At 38.9% G+C, this 15,685-nt stretch overlaps 1 protein-coding gene across 19 annotated transcripts in view; it reads right to left on the bottom strand.

The window, feature by feature from the left end:
* The window catches only part of RGS6 (regulator of G protein signaling 6), a 635,028-nt gene that overhangs the window by 602,023 nt on the left and 17,320 nt on the right, over positions 1–15,685 (bottom strand). The window lies entirely within an intron of this gene.

Below are 15,685 nucleotides of genomic sequence, written 5' to 3'. Positions count from 1 at the left end.
AGTAGCTGGCATTACAGGCATGTGCCACCACACCCAGCTATTTTTGTATTTTTAGTAGAGACAGGGTTTCTCTATGTTGGTCAGGCTGGTCACAAACTCCTGACGTCAGGTGATGCACCAGCCTCAGCCTCCCAAACTGCTGGGATTACAGGCGTGCGCCACCGCACCCAGCCACGGCAGTCTTAAATAATCTCCTGAAGACAGTTGAAGCCAATCATTTTGCTGTTGAGTTCACCTTGCCAAAGCTCATTTTCTGATTAATTCTATGCATTAAAATATGAATATTTTATTAGGAAAATCAAAATCCAGACCACAAGGAGATACCACTTCATACCCATTAAGATTATTATAATTAAAAAAAAAAAAAAAAACCTCAAGTAAGTCTTGGCAAGGATACAGGGAAATCAAAATCCTCAAACATTGCTGGTAGGAATGTAAAATGACACAGTCACTGTTGAAAACAGCTTAGTGTTTCCTCAAAAAAGTTGAACACAGAGTTACCATATGATCTAGCAATTCCACTTCTAAGTACATACACAAACTAACTGAAAACAAATATCAAATACTTGTACACAAATGTTCATAGCAGCACTATTCACAATAGTTAAAAGGTGGAAGCAACCCAAATGTCTATCAGTGCATGAATGGATAAATAAAACGTGTATATCCATACAATGGGATATCATTGACCAATAAAAAGAAATAAAGTACTGACACACGCTACAACGTGGATGAACCTTGAAAACATGCTAAGTGAAAACACGCTAAGTGTAAAAAGCCAGACACAAAACGTCACATATTGCTGGAGTCTATTTTTATGAAATATCCAGAATAGGTAAATCCATAGAGACAAGAAACAGATTGGTAGCTGCCAGTAGCTGCAGGGAGGATGGAATGGGTGACTGCTTAATGGATACAGGGTCTCCTTCAGGGGCCTTGATAGAGGTGATGGCTGTAGAACACCGTGAAAGCATGAAATCCCACTGAATTATACACTTTAAGATGGCTAATTTTATGTTATGTGAATTTCACCTCAATTAAGAAAAATAAATATATTTAATGCGGCCTTTTTGAAAAGCCTGAAAAGATAACAGTGAGATAAGAACAAGTATATGGAAGTTTTGAGTGAAGAAGGAAGTTCAATCCTTGGTATGACACTATATTTATTGTGTGACCTTGAGCAAGTACAAGAATCTTTTGGGTTTCTTTTGTTAATTTCCCTTTAAAACAAACATACCGAACACCTGCTATATGCTCTGAGTCATGCCAAGGCACCTTCCTCTACATTGTCCTCAGCAGTAAAATGTGAATTCCACCAAGTTCCCCGCAGGTAAGGGTCAAATAAGCTGAGTATGAGAGAAGAGTATAAAGCCATAAAAGTCCTATACAAATGTTATCCCTCATCTAAGAGGCTGCCTGGGTTATTTGCACAAAATTCAGAGGCTTTTCATCAAAGAAACTCTTACAAATACCATACGTGACAGAAAAGGCCATTTCAATTCAAAATACAAATTCAGGAAACATTTTATTATAAAACAAGTTGCTACCAAAGGTCATTCCATAAAAACAAATTTGGGTGGAAAATGGGAGAGAGAGGAATTTGTAATTTATGCTAAGAATTTAATTGCCGAAAATATCCCATTCGAATAACACTACCTGCTTTCTTCGCTATTTATAAATTACAATGTTTTTTAAAATTAGATTACATAAAGAGGTAAAGAGCATCATTCTATAATATTATCTCTATACACTGTAATATCAGGATTTCTATGAATATAGTACTACATGGAAACACTGATTACCATTCTAACCAATGGCTTTTAAAATTAAATGAACAACACACAGTTTTATTTTTAAACAACTACTTAGTTGCCTACTCCTTTGCCTTAATACAGAATACAACAGAGCATGAAAACAAAAATTGAGTTCATTTATATATACTCATGTATCTATGTAATAGAGACGTTTTAAGTTTCTGTCGCTTTATTTTAAAATGAACACTTACTTTAATGAGCACATTCTCTTCTATCTAGAAAACTGTATTATAATAGCAAGGTTAGAAATGACCTAGAAACAAACGTGTCAGGCCTCCCTCTGCCCGGCCTCCCTCTGCCCAGCCACCCCCTCCCACCAACAGGAGCATTTGTGTGTGTTAAAACAGGCTGATGTTCCAGAGTCTAGACTGGAAACTACTAAGTGAATGCAGATAGTCTCTGTGTGAAGAATTTTAGTAAGCCTCGTATTCAGTAGAAATGTTTCTATTTTTGGTTCCTCTATTAACTCGTTTTGAAACTCAGACAAGCTATTTAGCTTTCCTGTGTCTAGAAAGAATCATTTCTAAAATAATAATATACTTTCTAGTCCATATGTCAACAGATGTTAGAGAGAACTGGATGTGAAACCTACATAGGTAAAGCTTTTCTAGTTAAATTCATTGACTATTAAAGCTGGGGCTTGTGAAATTAAAGGACTAGGTTTTCATTCATTATAGTATGATGTAAAATACTTCTTTTAAATGGAGTACAATAGAAATGGGTTTAAATTTAGTGGTAGAGAAAAACAGAATGTTCTTCATTGTACTTATATATACATATATATACACACAGTAAACAACCCAGGGGCTTCAATATTAACATTTGAAGAATGTGAACATTTTTCTGAAAACATGTAGCTGCATACCAAAAGAAAGAAAGCATGTTAATATTATTTTCCTATATGGACTCACAGCTAACCCAAGAGGAAAACTGAAAATGGGCTAGGACCTTGCATTTCACAGTCTCCAAGAAGAGACAATACAGCTTAATGGTTACAAGATGCCTCTCATTAGACAGATCCATGTCCGAATCCAGGCTCCACCACTTCCTAGCTGTGTGATCTTAGGCAAGTTCCTTCTCCTCTCTGTGCCTTTAATCTGTTATCTGTCACACATCATAGCCCCAGCATAGTGGAAAGCCCTCTGAACTAGGAGTCCTGGTATCACCCCACCCCTAGCTCCTTTGCAACTAACCAGCTATCAGAACCAGGACACACAGCTTCCCTGGACCTCAGTTGGGCATTGGCTATAAAATCCAGCATCCTTAGAGTTCCTTCCAGCTCTGAGCTAGACCCTCAGAACCTCACATTTCTAACTTTCCTTCAAAGTTTCTCACCAGAATGTTCCATGCCACCTGTCTCTGTCAATACTGCCTATATCCCAGCCCGTCTCCTCTATTCATGACAGCGCTCAATGTCTCAAAGAATAAATCACAAAACCACTGCGGTGGAACATCCCCTATCTGACTCAGCATCCCTCCCTATGACAGAATTCCTATACCACACCACCCACCCTTAGGTTCTTTGGAACTCATCATTTATTCTTTGAACAAATATACTCAGCATCTACTTTTGTAAGGTTCCATGCTAGGCCCTGGGGATATACAGATAAGTCAGACACAGATCCTCTCCTTAAAATGTTCAGAGACCGGTAGGAATAACAGACGTGTTCACAGAAAGGACACTGTAATATGTGGTTGCTCAATTATGATGGCACAGAGTAGGAGGAGGTGACAGATGAGCAGAAGCCTGGGAGAGGCAAAGTTTGCCATTCCAGCCAAGGCTATGCACACACACAGGCATAGAAATCTGAAGCCCCAGAAGCGGCTCAGCTCTGTGCTAGACAGTCAAGAGAAAAAAGCCACAAAGATAATCTGATCCCAGAAAGATTAAGTGGGAGACAGCCAAGTGTGGAGAGTGAGATAACAGGGATTCGCAACTATCTGAATTTGCGGGACTTTGTTTACTTGTCTATCAGGGACTTCCTCTCTAGAAAGTCAGTTCTTCACAGGCAGGGACTTTATCGTTGGGGTTCACCCCTCTCTCCCTGGCACCTAGAGCAGAACCTGGCACATAGAAGGTACTTAAATATGTTTGAATGAATGATGGAGCTGATAAAATTCCACCAGGATGCAGTGTCCTCCTTCCAGAAGATTCATCTGGATAACAAGCCATTAAAAGTGGCCAATAAAGAAGACTCTTGATCAACAAAGACCCATGTATAGCATCACACATAAAGATTTTCCCCAAGGTTTATCGATATGAGCCAGCCTGGACTCAGCAATCCACTTCTGGAATTCATAAGCAGTTTAGGTAAGAAGGAATATGTGGTGAGGGAAGAAAATATAGTGAAGGGGATGCTCTATGCATAATAGGACAGTTGAGCACCTGTGACACAAACAGATTCGTGAATCTTTGAAAGTCAGGATTGTGCCTGCAAGTCTACTCCAAACTGACACTGCATCTGTAACTTGCAGTTACAATAAATGCCTGCTGTTTACTTTATAATGCCAGCCCCTCTGGAAACAAGCAAAGCCTAGGGTTCGGCAGCTAACAATGTTGAGCAGAGCAGGAAGGAAGGGCCTCAATGGTATAGGAAAAGGAAGGGCTTTGAAGTCACACTGGGAATCACATCTCAGCTCTAGCCTCATTAAGGCTACTATGTGGCCTTTGACAATGGGCTCTCCCACCCTACATTTTCAGCTCCTTGCCTGGAAGATGAGACCCCTCCATCACACAGGGTTGCTTTTGAAGAGGGAAGACACTAAGTCATGGAAATGCCCCAGCACAGAATGAATATCGAAACTGACCAGTGACCTTGTTCTAAGCCAGTGTTTGGCCAAGTGAAATTCCCAGGCCACTGGCATCAGATTCAATGGAGAATCCCACCCCAACCCCCACCCTCAGATGTTCTGACTCGTGCATCAGAGATGAAGCCTTCAGTGGTCCAACAACCTCCTCAGGTGATCCTGACACAGAGCTAAGAGGAGAACCGACTACAATTACCCTACAATGTCACTGAAATTACCATGGCTTGCAACTAAATGCTTTAAACATCATGCCTGCCACTCTTAGTGCCCAGCCCTCAAAACCCTATTCAGGGAAATGCCATGTAGGAGAAGCAATCAAACCCTGACTGTAATACAGTTTGAATATTTATGCTGCCAAATAAGAATTTCTGTTGAAGTTATTTCCTCTCCTCCATATTATATCAAATTCTCATTGTTTGCCTTAGCCCATTAAAACCCAATGGATTTTTTTTTTTCTGACATCAGCAATGTTAAGCACTTCAGGAAAAAAAATTTACAAGATGTGTGCTAGCTCAGTAGTACGAGCTTGTTTATATAGCTCTAATCTGACTGAGTGGGCAGGAATCCCAAGGGGAAAGAAGGAAGAACAACAGCTCTAAATAACAAATCACTCTTTCTGTTATAGCAGAGTATGCCAACTTGACATTTCCTATATATTCGAAGTTCAAATGCTCAAAGACAGAGTGTCCGTTTCAGGTAATGCACCAAGATCTTCAAGTACGGCGATAGCACTCAACCCCTAAAGGCCAATTTTGGTGGCACTGGAAGGCACCCAGTATTTTACTGGGATATAATCACTTGATCATTTTAGGACATCGATTAGAATTCAGTGGTTCCCAAAAACTTGCCCAAGGACCGGAACTAGGCTAGCAGTCTCAGAATAACCTGGGAGATATTCTAAATATACATACTCCTGGTTCCCATGCTCCAGAAGTTCTGATCCAATAGGCCTAGGGTGGTCCCTGGAGATTTACAGATTAACCATTTTCCAGATGATTTGTAAGTACAGCCAGGTTTGGAAACCGCTGACCTAGATTCCATGGAGCCTGCCTTCCCTTCACTTGATCCCTTCCTCCCATCCCATGCTGCCTGATGTTTGGGCAGACATGCTAATGGGGGGCTCCTTTAGCTTCCCATGTATTAAGGCAAAAACTCAATGAAATGGATACAACAAGGTTCTGGGGTCAAAAAAAACTGGCTTTCAATCCTGGCTATATCATTTAAGTGCTGTGTGGCCGTAAGCAACATATTAAGCCCCCCTGGGCCTTAGTTTCTTCACCTATAAAATGGAACAAATGCTAATCACTCTGCAGCAGTGGTTCTCAGCCTGGCCTGCTGATTAGAATTTCTTGCACAGCTCATCACAGCAACCACAACAGGTGGATGTTATTATTCCCACTCTATGGATGAGAAAAGTAAGACTGAAGAGCACAGGTAACTTGCCCAAAGTAACACAGTTTGTCAGCCAAGCAACTGAAATTCAAACCCAGGACTGATTCCAATGCCCACAGTTTTTCCAACATGTCCATCTTGTGAAATCACCTACATAAAGTAGATGTTTGGCACAAAGCCTGGAACATAGTAGGTCCTCAACTAATCTGTGTTTCCTTCATTCTACTTGCCAGTTTTCAGTGAAGTTGACTTCTCCATTCCGATCCTACCTTAAGACTTACAAATAAATACAATGTTCTCTACACTATCACAGCTGCCTGACAGGCTAAACTAATTAAATTATCAAAGCTGCATATATATATACATATATACATGCATGCATGAGGATTGCTTAAACCTGGGAGTTCAAGACCAGCCTGGGCAACATAGCAAGACCCAATCTCTACAAAAAAATACAAAAATTAGCCAGGCATGGTGGTGCGTTGCCTGTAGTCTCAACTACTTGGGAGGCTGATGTGGGAGGATCACTTGAGCCCAGGAGTTGGAGGCTACAGTGAGCTATGATCACACCACTGCACTCCAGCCAGGGCGACAGGGTGAGGACTGATCTCTGAAGTAAAAATAAAAATAAAAATTTTGCATTCCCTCTGTTAAAGTTTCTAAAAATTAAGCTAGGAGGGAGAAGTGGAAAGATAGCCACGTAACAGGGCATGCTGGCCCTGGGAGTCCTGTTACTGCAATCTCTGCTGGAAAACCAGGTCTACCCAGTCATCCTCTCTCACCAGGGCTCTGAACTCCACACTGCTCTGGAAACCCCAACCCCTCCGACTCCCCACAGACTCATCCCACCCTTTGAACATTTCTGTAAATAGTATGCCCACTATGTCCTTCCATCTCCTCTCTGAACTTTAACCTTCTTTGACCTTAATGGAAACTTGCCTTCTCCTCTCCTGCAGCCCTCTGTCCTCATGTCATATATCTGAAGACCAGGGAGTAGGGCAGGCAGCCTCCTGGCTCTCCACTGCTGCTTCAAATGATTTCCCTCCCTCCCTCCAACACAAATCCCTGCTCTGTGGCACTCAGGCCATCTGGCTCTGCCACTTTCTGCTCATCCTCACTGCTGTTTTCCACCTCTCTCCTGGTTATGGCTTCTCATTCCCTGAAGACTCCAGCTTCCTCCTCTCAGAGGGTTTCTTCTGCTTCCCTAACACCTTCACCACTTTAGTGACTTTAACATCAGAGTCAAAGACCTACCAGAAAAGCCAGTTTCTCAGTTCCTTATTTCCTCACCTGAACCTTTTTCCTTCTGAGTCACTATCTCACATGGCCGCATCCTAAACTTTTTCATCACCTCAAATCCCACTACAAGCATCCTCCACTCTGTCCACCCTTCCTCTGTTCAGCTCACTTACTTACTCTGCATTCACTGCAAACAATCTTCAAACTTATTTAGACATTTAATCCATTGAACACACAGCACTTTTACTATCCATTCCTACCCTTCGCTTCACCTTCACTATTCACACTGGCTCCATCATTATACTCACTCTTAATCACTCCCTTGCACATACCCTCTACTCCTGCATCTCCCCTTGTGATGGTTAATCTGAGTGTCAACTTGATTAGATTGAAGGATGCAAAGTATTGATCCTGGGTGTGTCTGTGAGGGTGTTGCCAAAGGAGATTAACATTTAAGTCCATGGGCTGGGGAAGGCAGACCCACCCTTAATCTGGTGGGCACAATCTAATCAGCTGCCAGCAAATATAAAGCAGTCAGAGAAACATGAAAAGGTGAGACTGACCTAGCCTCCCAGCCTACATCTTTCTCCCTTGCTGGATGCTTCCTGCCCTCAAACATGGGACTCCAAGTTCTTCAGTTTTGAGACTCGGACTGGCTCTCCTTGTTCCTCAAGCTTGTAGACAGCCTCTTGTGGGACCTTGTGATCATGTAAGTTAATACTTAATAAACTCCTACATATATATACACACACACACAGTTATATATACTATTGTATATATAAAAATAGAATATATATATATATATACACACACACACACACACACTATTAGTTCTGTCCCTCTAGGGAACACTAATACACCCCCTTTCTGTGTCACACTATCCTTACCAAATTCCAACAATGATGGAACCCAACTATCCACCAACCCCAAGCTCCCATCCAAACAGATGAACACTTTGGGGTGGAGAGGAAGTCACACAACCAGGCTGACTAGCTGCATTAAATTCATGGCCACAAACATTAAATGAATAGTCAACACTGCCTGCCAAACCCAAAATGTTTTCCTACCAAGCTTGTTTCTCCCTTTCTGAGATGGCTATGTCCTATCTTTTCCCAGCTCATATTTAACACATAGTCTTAGCTGATGAGCTCACTTCAAAATTCATGGAAGAAATGGAAGCCAGCAGAAGGCAAGTCCCTCGTCTTCAGACACCCTCACTGAAGCCACCATGTTCTCCATCTTCCTTTTTCTTATGGGGGAAAGTTTTTCTGTCAGAGGAATTTGAACCAGAGCAACTCCATCTTGAATAGGGGCTGGGTAAAATGAAGCTGAGACCTACTGCGCTGCATTCCCAGAAAGTTAAGCATTCTAAGTCACAGAATGAGACTGGAGGTCGGCATAAGATACAGGTCATAAAGACCTTGCTGATAAACAGGGTGTACTAAAGAAGCCAGCTGAAACCCACCAGAACCAAGATGGTGATGAGTGACCTCTGGTTGTCCTCACTGCTACACTCCCACCAGCGCCATGACAGTTTATAAATGCCATGGCAACGTCAGGAAGTTACCCTATATGGCCTAAAAAGGGGAGTCAAGAATAATCCACCCCTTGTTTAGCATATAATCAAGAAATAGCCATAAAAATGGGCAACCAGAAGCCCTCAGGGCTGCTCTATCTATGGAGTAGCCATTCTTTAATTCCTCTACTTTCTTAATAAACTTGCTTTCAGTTTACTCTACGGACTTGCCCCGAATTATTTCTTGCGTGAGATCCAAGAACCCTCTCTTGGGGTCTGGATTGGGACCCCTTTCCTGTAACGTTACCATTTACCAAAGGGAAGTTATTCCATCCTTGCTCTTAATTAGATGGTTAATAGAACATTACTGCTCACATATGCCCTACCACCACACCAACCGGGCTCAGATGTAACAGTGGATTACAGATAAAAGACTTCCAAGACACAGCGTCCCTGAGGAAGAGTAGTTAGGGAAACAAAGTCAAGAGAGGAGACAAAAACAAGGACCCCTGGGGGGATTTGAAGCCTCTAGCACCTACAGCTCAGCAAACACTAAACACAACCCAACTCCTAGCCAGATTAAGTAAAACCTCACACTAAGTGCCTACCTACCTCAGTTCCTATGACCCAACACATCATGTCTGGCTTTCAACAAAAAATTACAACGCATGCTGAAAGGCAAGAAAAACACATTCTGAAGAGACAAGCAATCATCAGAATCAGACTCAGATATGTCACGGATGTTGGAATTATCTGTGTCATTAACAGATAGGAAATTTAAAATAACTATGATGAAAAATGTTAAGGATTCTAATGGAGAAAGTAAATGGTAATGAAACCACAGAGAAGGAAACATTTTTTTAAAACTCCTTTGAAAAGGAAATGCTAAAAATCAAAAACACTGTAACAAATGAAGAAGGCTTTCCATGGGCTCATCAGCAGACTCAAATGGCCAAGAAGAGTAAGACCTACCATTTGATAGCACAAGAGGGTGACTAATGTCAATAACAACAACTTAATTGTACATTTTAAAATAACTAAAAGAGTGTAATTGGATTGTAACACAAAGGAGAAATGCTTGAGGGGATGGACACCCCATTTTCCATGATGTGGTTATTATGCATTGCATACCTGTATCAAGATATCTCATGTACCCCATACGTACACACATATGTACCCATAAAAATTAAAAATTTAAGAAATTTTTTAAAAGACTCCATGAGCTTGAAAGTCAATCATGAATTTCCAAACTAAAAAGAGAGAGAGAATTAAGGGAGGAAAAAAACCAGAGCAGAATATTCAGGAACTATAGAACAATATAAAAAGCTGTAACATAAATGTAATCAGAATTCCAAGAAGAGAAGAAAGAAAGGAGAAGAAATATTAGAAGGAATAATGACGGAGAACTTTCCAAAATTAATGACATACAATAAATCACAGATCCAGAAAAGTCAGAAAACACCAATCAGGACAAACACCCAAAAAAAGAAAAACTACATCTAGGTATATCATATTCAAACTGCAGAAAACCAAAGACAAAGAGGAAATCTTAAAAGAAGCCAGATCCTTACCTATAGAAGAACGAGGATAAGAATTACAGAAGCCATGCAAGCAAGAGTGTGGAGTGAAATACTTAAAATGTTGAAGGAAAAAAAAAACAAAAAAAAAAAAACGCCCACTTAGAATTCTACATCTAGTGCAATTATCCTTCAAAAGTGGAGAAAAAATAAAGACTTTCACAGACAAGCAAAAACTGAGGAAATTTATCACCAGCAAACCTGCTATGCAAGAAATGCAAAAAGAAGTTCTTCAGGCAGAGGAAAATTATACAGGTCAGAAACTTGGATCTCTAAAAAGAAAGAACAAGCACTGATGAAGGAATAAAGGTAAAAACAACATATTGTATTTTTCTTATTCATAATTGGTCTAAAAGAAAAAAATAGGCCCTTTTGAATAATGTTCATAGGACAAAAAAATATTTTTTAAAAGGCTAGCATATGAATGCCTAACACAGAGCTCTGGAACAGCCCTTGACAATTTAACTGACTCAAAGGTTGGTAAACTTGGGCCCATGGGACAAATCTAAGCCTGTTGCCTGTTTTTATATGATCTCTTTGCTAAGAATTGTTTTTACATTTTTAGATGCTTGAAGAAAAAGTTGAAAGAACAGTATTTTATGACACATGAAAATTGTATGAAATTTGAGTTTGTGTCCATAAATACACTTTTATAAATAAATGCCCATTTGTTTACTTATTGTCTATGATCACTTCTTTGCCACAACAGCAGAATTGAGTTGTTGTAACAGGGACTGTATGGCCCACAGAACTCAAAATATTTACTATTTAGCCCTTTACATTATAATTTTTTCTGTCCCTTGAACAAGTCCAAGCCTTTGGTTTTCAGAGGATGGCACTAAGACCTGGGAAGGTCAAGTTGCGTTCTAATGCCACCCTGCTGGTTAGCAATGAGTCAGCATTTAGAGCTTGGGTCTTCCCTCTCTTCTCACATGAGAGGGCTTATATTTTGTTAAGTATGGGTTCCAAGATTATAGTTTCTAATACTCCTGACTATTGGGACTGCAGAAATAACATTTTATGATTCTCTTATTTCGCATGAAAGATTGTATCACTGCTAGAGAAGAAGTGGGAGTGACGGAGAAGCATTGCCAATTTTTATACGCAAGAAGTGGATGACTAAGAGATGAAGAGGATGACATGTTCCCAGAGGACCTAAGAAGAAAAGCACTCCTATTGGCTTTTTCTTTTTTAAAGAATGTCAGTTTTATTCCTTGGGATTTCATTGTTTTCTTTCTTTTTAAAAAAAGAACAGGTAAAATCAGTATGTTTACATGTAAAACATGGCATTTAAATGTAATATAAGGTGCACCCTTTCAATGACTCCACAATGCCTCCATTTGTAGCAGCAATGGTAGACTTTTCCTCTTAAGATAGCAAAATTTAACAAAAGAAAATCTTTTCATAAAGCTTACCAGCCAAAACCAATATAGATCAAAGAAATAACAATTGAATAGGTTCTCGGGGGTTTTACAGTTTTACTCATACCATGTAGATGGCAGACAAAAATAGTACAATTTGAATTTACAGTACCAATTCCTACAATGATGATCTAACTTGTAACAGTCCAACCCTCAAGAAAATCTAGAAAGGTAGATATGGTATAAAAAGAAGAGCTCCCAAGGCAATGAGGACACATGGGATCATGATCCAAGAGAAAAAGGAAGTACAGAGGTGAGCCCGCTATTCTGTGCAATTATGGCTTTAAGGCATTTAATCAAATTCAACACCTCTTCATGAAAATACTCTTAGCCAATTTTAAATGTAAGGGGGCTTGCTTGATCTGATAAACGGTATTTGTAAAACACTTACAGAAATATTTAATAATATTTAATAGTAAAACATGGAAAACTTTCCCACTGAGATTGGAAATTAGACAAGAATGCTCACTATCACCACTTCTATTCACCACTATATTTGAGGTCTTAGCCTATACAACAGGCAAGAAAAACAAATACAAGTCGTGATAATTAGAAAGGAAAAAGTAATAACTCTTTTACAAGTAATTTAACTATGTACATGGAAATTCATAATAATTTATGAATGCAATTACTTTTGCACCAACCTAATACACAGAACTATTAGGATTCAGTGAATTTAGCAAAGTCATTGAATACAAGGTCAATATATAAAACTCAATTGTATTTTTTGTATATCAGCAACAATCAGAAAATGATATATTTTAAAAGGTATTATTTATAATAGCATCGAATAATTTCAAATACTAGGAATATATATTTAAAAGATGTGCAATAATTTTACAATATAGAGGGATACAAAAATGCTGACAGATGTGAGAGACAGATCTAAATAAAGGAAGGGATATTCCATATTAATGGATTAAAATAGCCAACACTGTAAAAACATTAATTTACTCCCAATTTAGGCTAGAGATTTAATGCAATCCCAATCAAAATGCCATCAGAAGATGACTTTAAAATTTATACAGTAATGCAAATGGTTAGAAATAATGAAGCTATTCTTTTTAATTATATATTATGTTAAGTTCTGGGGTACATGTGGAGGACGTGCAGGTTTGTTACATAGGTAAACGTGTGCCATGATGGTTTGCTGCACCTATCAACCCATCACCTAAGTATTAAGCCCAGCATGTAGTATCTATTTTTCCTGATGCTGTCCCTCTCCCCATCCCCCCATCCCCAACAGGCCTCAGGTGTTTTTCCCCTCCCTCTCTCTACAGGTTCTCACTGTTTGGTTCCCACTTATGAGTGAGAACATGCAGTGTTTGGTTTTCTGCTCCTGCGTTAGTTTGCTGGGGATAATGGATTTCAGCTCCATCCACGACCCTGCAAAGGACATGATCTCGTTCCTTTTTATGGCCACATAGAAGTCTATGGTGTATATTACCATATTTTCTTTATCCAGTCTATTATTGATGGGTATTTGGGTTGATTCCATGTATTTGCTATCATGAAAAGTGCTGCAATGAACATACACATGCATGTATCTTTATCACAGAATGATTTATATTCCTTTAGGTTGATACCCTGTAATGGGATTGCTGGGTCAAATGGTATTTCTGCCTCTAGGTCTTTGAGGAATCACCACACTGTCTTCCACAATGGTTGATCCAATTTACACTCCCACCAACAACGTAAAAGCATTTCTATCTCTCCTCAGCCTCGCCAGCATGTTGTTTCTTGAATTTTTAATAATCACCATTCTGACTGGTGTGAGATGGTATCTCGCTGTGGTTTTGATTTGCATTTCTCTAATGATCAGTGATGTTAATCTTTTTTTTCATGTTCGTTGGCCACATAAATGTCTTCTTTTGAGAAGTGTCTGTTCACGTCCTTTGCCCACTTTTTAATTGGGTTGTTTTTTGCTCATAAATTTAAGTTCCTTGTAGACTCTGGATATTAGATCTTTGTCAGATAGATAGGTTGCAAAAATTCTCTCCCATTCTGTAGGCTGCCTGTTCACTCTGATGATAGTTTCTTTTGCTGTGCAGAAGCTCCTTAATTATATCCCATTTCTCAATTTTTGCTTTTGTTGCAATTGCTTTTGATGTTTTTGTCATGAAATCTTTGCCTGTGCCTGTGTCCTGAATGGTATTGCCTAGATTTTCTTCTAGGGTTTTTATAGTTTTTGGTTTTACTTTACATCTTTAATCCATCTTGAGTTAATCTTTGGATAAGGTGTAAGGAAGAGGTCCAGTTTCAGTTTGCTGCATATAGCTAGCCATGTCTCCCAGCACCATTTATTAAATCCTTTCCCCATTGCTTGTTTTTGTCATGTTTGTGGAAGATGAGATGGTTGTAGATGTGCAGTCTTATTTCTGAGATCTCTATTCTGTTCCATTGGTCTATGTGTCTGTTTTTTGTACGAATACCATGCTGTTCTGGTGATTGTCACTTTGTAGTATAGTTTGAAGTCAAGTAGAGTGATGCCTCCAGCTTTGTTCTTTAGAAGTTATTCTTAAATAAGAACAAACTAGAGGGTGCACACTACTGAATATCAAGACCTCCTATAAAGCTCACGTAATTAAGACAGTGCGTTATCAATATTAGAGAAATAGAAAAATGGAATGGACTAGAAAACACAGAGACAGACCACAAATGTGACTGATAACAAAGGTGACATTTCAGAGTAGTAGAAATGAAGAGATTTTTCAATAAGTGGTGCTGGGTTTATTGGATATCCATAAGTAAAACAAAACAAATATGGATGCCTTTCTCACACCACAAACAACAATCAACCACAGGTAGATTTTTACAACCTAAAGATAAAAGGCTAAAAGGCAAAAAAAAAAAAAAAAAAAAAAAAATAGAGCTTCTATAAATTAAAACAGAGTAGCTTCATAGCCTTAGGGTAGGCAACAATTTCTTAAGTAGGCACAGGAAACAATAACCATAAAGAAAGAGACTGATAAATTAGATTATATTCAAAGCGAGATCTCCAATTCATCAAAAGAGAGTAAAAGGCAAACCACTAGAGCTGGGAAAAGATATTTTAAATACATATGACAGGCAAAAGTATTTGTATTAAAAATTTGTTTTTAAAAGATTTCTACAACTCAATAAGAAAAAGATTAAAAATCTAATTTAAAAATAGGCAATAAGCTTGAATAGGCACTGCAAAAGACAAATAAAAGTGGCAAAAAAAATTAAAAAGGCACATCATCATCAGTCACCAGAAAAATGCAAATTGAAGCCATAATAAGACATCACTACGCACCCACCAGAATGGCTAAAATTCAAACATTTAACAATCTCAAGTCTTGCCAATGATATAAAGAAACTGAAACACTCATGAACTGATGATAGGAATATAAATTGGTGCAGCCACTTAAGAAAACTGTTTGTAAGGATCGAATAAAGCTGAACATATGCACACCTCATGACCCAGCAATCCAGCCTTAGGTGTGTATATCAAACAGAAACACATTCATATGTGTGTCACAAAACACATACAAAAATATTCATAGCAGCACTATTCATAATATGTCTAACCTGGAAATATCCCAAATGTCCCTCAACAGTAGATGAATAGTTTGTGGAATATCACAAAGTAGAATACTATATAGTAATAAAAATAGTCTACTGCTACACATTGCAACATAGATGAATTTCGCAAACAATGTTGTGCATAAGGATCTAGAAAGAAAGTGTACAGGCATATATGTATGATTTCATATTTATTTCATTTATTTCAAAAAAGAGAAAGTTACAGTGTTAGAAATCAGGTTAGTGGTAGCTACTTGAGAGGCTGAAGTGGGAGGACTGCTTGAGCCTAGGAGTTCCTGGCCATCCTGGGCAACACAGTGAGACCTCATCTCTTTTAAAAAAAAAAAGAGAGAGAGAATAAGAGAGAGAAAG

The sequence above is a fragment of the Pan paniscus genome, chromosome 15 (assembly GCF_029289425.2).
Source record: "Pan paniscus chromosome 15, NHGRI_mPanPan1-v2.0_pri, whole genome shotgun sequence".
Taxonomy (NCBI): Eukaryota; Metazoa; Chordata; class Mammalia; order Primates; family Hominidae; genus Pan; species Pan paniscus.
The sequence above is the reverse complement of the archived record's forward strand: the minus strand, read 5'-3'. Positions and strand labels throughout refer to the sequence as shown.